Genomic DNA, 5,575 nt, shown 5'->3' on the forward strand with positions numbered 1-5,575 from the left:
GTGACTATCCTTGAATCAATAACTGTGGCCAAAGAGAACCAATATACTGAATTGTCAAGTTCATGTCTGCTCCTGGAACAAAGACAGAACTAAATCCCACCCAAATGACCAAGAATTAAATAGGAGACCATTGATTCCCCAATTAAAAAGAGAAAATGGATACTCAGGAATAAAAATAATACCTGCCAACTACATCTACACTTAAGAAACTACAGACTAGAGTAAGACATATGTACAGAAACAGCTGTTTGTCTGTCTGTCTGTCTGTCTGTCTCTCTCTCTCTGCTCACTGTCCCTCTGTCTCTCAGTATCTATCTATCTATCTACCTACCTACCTATCTATCTACAAACAAACACACACACACAAGAGTAGTGTGATGGTAAATGTTTAACTGGATCTGTAGGGAAATTTTTAAGAGCTCTGATTTATAGTGTTTGCCAATTTCAATGATGTAAGTGCTCCACACAGCTGAGTTCAGAATGTGAAGTCGCTGAGTGTGGAATTGGTAAGAGATGCATGTTCACATTCAGCTCTTATGAGCCAGATGAATTGTCTCCAGTACACCATTGTAATAGTTAAAGAAAAACAGAGAGAAGTCACTTCCACTTGAGGTAATCAGAGGAGGCTTAGTATAGAATGTGGTATATGATCTGACCTTTAAAGGATGTGTAGAATATTTGCAAGTTTATTGAACATGTGGTAGAACAAAACAGTAAATAAAGGTTTACTTTGATCTCAAAGAATTAGAGTTGGAAAAATGAGACATTTCAGGTAACCAAAAATAGTTTGTTTTTAAATGTTTAGGTTATATCAGCTTGAGCCCCATATCAAGGTAACCTGAACATATTTCATGGGGGAGGAGTGGTTTTAGTGGGAAAGAAGATTCCTTTATCCTCAGGGTCCCATCAGTAGAATTTAGAATCCATTCTAATGCTCTATCTTTTAAAGTCATCTTGTTTTAGTATTTCAGCTCCTGTAATGTCAGACCTGATTTATGTACAAATGTGAATATAACTACAGTCACTTCAATTAAAAAAAAAAAAAAACACATTGTCATGTTGCTTAAGAGGAATGCACTGGGAGAAATAACATAAAATGAAATTTGCATAGAGAAGACTTCTAGTTTCAGCTCTGATATACAAAGAGCTTGGAAGTCATCACTTCCATCTTTACAACAAGAAACAGTTGAGTAAACTGAAAATCAGTGACTTTTCTTGGACCCCTGTCAGAGAGCAGAGGTTACAGGGCAAACCAACACCGCAAAATCTAGAGAGAAAGAGTCCAGAGAGTCACAGTCAAAATGTGCTTACCTGGACTAAAGCTGCTAGATCCATAAATTGATAGAAACACTTAAGTGGTGATTTTGATGACTTGCTGGAGGCTGAATATGGACTAGCATGAGAATGAGAAACTTCTGGAGGTCACCACTCTGGAGCAGATGCAGACTTGCATGAGTTTACCTCCAGGAATTCCACTGTGTTCTCACAGTAAAGATCTGAGAAAGATTAATCAATGTGAATTAGGCCCAAAGGGTTCTCACAACAAAGGCCTACTCAGTAAGGGAAAAGAGTTTACCAGAGCCTAATGCAAGCTGGGAGAAGAACATTCCTCACCCCCTTGCCTACTCTATTCTTTCTTACGTAAGGAGGAAGATAAAAGCTATACCACGGGAAAGTAATTATGAAGATCACAGACCTGAGACACAGGTCCACTAATCATATTATAGAATGCTACATTTTACCAGCACACTAAGAGAGCGCCAATATAACTACAGTGGATTATAACTCAAAGAACTGCAAGACACAGACTCTCTCTGAGGTGGAGTGCTGAGGGAAACCCAAAGTCAAGAGGAGACAAAACAAGGACACTAGAGGAATTTCAAGACGCTGGCACCTGCAGCTACAGCAAACATTAAACACAGTTCAGTTCCTAGCCAGCTTATCACAAATCTTCACATTAAAGGATGTCATTTCCTATTCCCTATACAAACACATCTGGCTTTCAACAAAAAACTTACATGGCATGACAAAATGCAAGGAAAAAGCTCAATCTGAAGAAATAGCAATCACAAAAATCAAACTCTCTTATGACGCAGATGTTGGAATTATCAAAAAGATAATTTAAAATAACTATGATTAATATGTTAAAGGTGCTAATGGAAAGAGTAGATAATATGCAAGAACAGATGGGTAATATAAGCAGAGAGATGGAAACGCTAAGACAAAATCAAAAGGAAACGCTAGAAATTAAAAACACAAAGGAATAATTAAGAACAGAAATGATGACTGCCTTTGACAGGATCACTAGTATATGACATGGCCAAGGAAAGAATTAGTGAGCTTAAGATAGATCAAGAAGTAATATACTGAGAGCTAGACCTAAGCAATGGATAGTTCAACTCTTATTGAGAACTCAAGAAGGCATCCCTTTACTACCCAGTACTTCCAAGGACCATAACCAATTCTAATCAAAAGTGGTAATGGAATGGAATAAGCAGGTAACCAACTTTTGTCCTAGCCCTATTGTACTCCACCAGGATATTCATGCTCCCTCCCCTTCCAATCATTATGTAGCATGATCTCTGGGTCTTATATTAGGTTTTTATAATTTTATACAAATAAAGTTGTCACTGTCTTTTCTCTCTTGCAATATAGTTCATTAAAAATATTATATAACTGAACTTAGGGCCTTACCTCCTATGAAAGAAAGAGCAGACTCCAGGGGGTAAATAGGCAATGGAAGGCCTTCTTGTTAACACTGGAATCATATCTCTACCCCTACTCGAAAGGCAGCCCTGCTGGGGATGGTTATGTGCATTGCTCTCCAGGCACAGGTGAGAACAGAGATCTAAGAACAACAGTATTAGGAAGGTGAGCAGTGGGAGACTGTAGGATAATGGGCAGGCTGAGGCTTGGGGACTAAAGAGCCAGAGTTCCTGTAGTATCAGGACAACCTCATTAAGTTATTACATCCAAGGGCAGGAAGAATCTGGAGAGAATTTTAGGGAGATCATTAGGGTGAGTCCAAGGGTGAGAAAATCAAGCCCTATGTGAAAAGGTTACATAAATTTGGATTGATCAGCTGAGAAAAGAGATGGCAATAAAGATTTTTAACATCAATAAATAAAAAGTAAATGATGACCAGCTGGTCCTTTTTCAGAGACCAGAACTCAGAAGAAGGCTTTAGAACATAATGGGATAGATTCAGAGCATATATTGTTACACGTTGAAATGGGTTACCTGAAGGACTGTGGAAACAGAATCAATTCTTATCAACTGTGGAAGGTTTCATCCTTATCTGAAGGCCAGAGGAGATGCCTAAACCAGATTCCAGAACTTGATTAGAAGATGTGTCCTGGCTTACGTTGTGCTAACAGTCTACTTTCATTTCATCAAGAAATTTTGGCAACTAATTTTTACATCTGTCAAATGCAAATAGAGTGAAATCTCTTTCTAAAACCATTCACTACTGAGTCATTTTCCTAAAGAAGTCAGTCTGTCTTATACCTCATCCAAAGAGTGCTTAATTGCTGTCGAATCAATAGTATCACACTATAAGAGATTCTTATCTATAAAGCAATCAATGGTACACAACTCAAGGATGATGCTACAGTGCTCTTCCAGTGGAAACATCTTACTGATGCAAATAGAATCACTACTAGGAAGTGTTGCCAAGATCTTTGAAAGAGAAAATGGTTCTTACCAGGTAACCAGATCCTATTTCACAGCATTCATCTGAATTAGTTTTTTGACAAGCTCCAACTATAATACCTCCTTAATGTATTCAGAGGACCATCAAGCATTTATCCAGTAACCCTTGAGGATAATTCTGTTTTTTATATTTATTTTTTAAAAAGAATATTATAGGCCTCTTCAGGTTTCAGTCAGTGTCTTAGTTTCATAGGAAATTGCTCATCTTGTTTTGTCAGTCTTCTAAAATTGTTGAAATTGGAAGGCCCATTTTAGTTAACTATTTCATGCAGAATCCAAGAATTTTTCAAACTTAAAGGTGTTTCTTTAATATCCTACCCAAACAAAAATGTTATTCACCTCAAATCCGTACCTGTTTCATAAATACATCTCTCTCAAGACTCCTAGCCAGATTTTTAATCATAAATTCTGATTTAAAAAAAAGAAAACTACAAGTTTTAGAAATCTTAGACTTGGTTCAAAAAAATCTCTTCAACCCTACCCTTCTATTCTAATAACAATAATATATCACAGGGACAGTAAAGAAGAAAGAGGATCATTAAACCTCAACATGAAGCAAAAGATATGAAGTATGAAATATTCTTAAGCACAACAAGGAGCACTGACTGGTGGGAACAAAAGATGATGAGGAGTGATGTCTAAAACAAATGTTGCAGAAATAATCCAAGAGAATTAATTGAATGATTGTTATCCGTTTCCATCAGTGGACGTAGAGTGGAAGGGGAAAGTAACAGTAGATCTGTTTTTATTTATCACCTTCTTAAAGATAGCCTCAAAGAGGTGCAAGGACATTCATTGTCCATAATAAACTTGTCATGCTTTGAGCATACATAGGGACAGAGATACATGTTACATTTGTTCCGAGTATTTAAATGGGAGCCTTCCCCTTATTTGGCAGTGTAAATCTGGCAGTTGTAACCAATATTTATCAGATACTAGATACTGACTTTAAAGCTACATCTACCTGGAATAAAAGAAAACAAGCTGTTTATTAAAAGTTCCTTTAAGTTCTGTTGGGAAAATAGATATAATCGAAAAGATAAATAAAAAGAAATTAAGAAGACAAAACAAAAAGTAACCGCATAAACCAGTTCTTCCAAAGGCTACACTGAACAACCTGAAATAGTGGGAAGAGCATAATGGAGGGGATATTTCGTTCCCATCCTAACCCTGCGCTCTGGGCCTCAGTTCCTTTGTACCCATTATCAGGGAGTTGTTCTTAGACTAGACATCCATAAGGAAACTTAAAGCTCTAAAATTCTGTGACCATGGACACTGCTGTACTAAAATAACTAACATTTGTGCAGTTTCATCATTTACACTCACTCTTTACAATAACCCTGTAAGATAAGAGGTATCCTCTCCAGTTTACTAATGAGGGCACCTAAATCTCAGAGCTGCACCACTGAAGTCAGAACCATGTTACAAGTGATAATTCAGTTTTATCAACAACTTCCAACACATTGAATTAATGTTCTTAATTTGATCTCATCTAATGTTATGGCTCTAAATACCATCTATAGGCTATATCTCCAAAGATTTTATCATTACCCTAGATTTCTCCTCTGATTTCCAGTTTGGTATATGCCCAGTAGGCATCTCAAACATTTCCAAATAACAATTCTTATTCTCCTCTCTACCTTTATTCCTCCAATCTGCTCTTCCCCTAGACTTCTCCATTTCAGTAAATGCCAACTCCAACTGTCTGTTTCCTCAGTCATCCAGTTACCCTAGAGACCTCTCTTTCACACACCTCATTCATTCCATCAGCAAATTTTCTGCTTTCCAAATATACCCAGAACCTGACCATATCTCATGACCTCCCTCTGCCATGCTCGTCCAAGTTGTTGTTACTCCTTGCCTC

This window comes from Balaenoptera musculus, chromosome 3 (genome assembly GCF_009873245.2).
Source record: "Balaenoptera musculus isolate JJ_BM4_2016_0621 chromosome 3, mBalMus1.pri.v3, whole genome shotgun sequence".
Lineage (NCBI taxonomy): Eukaryota > Metazoa > Chordata > Mammalia > Artiodactyla > Balaenopteridae > Balaenoptera > Balaenoptera musculus.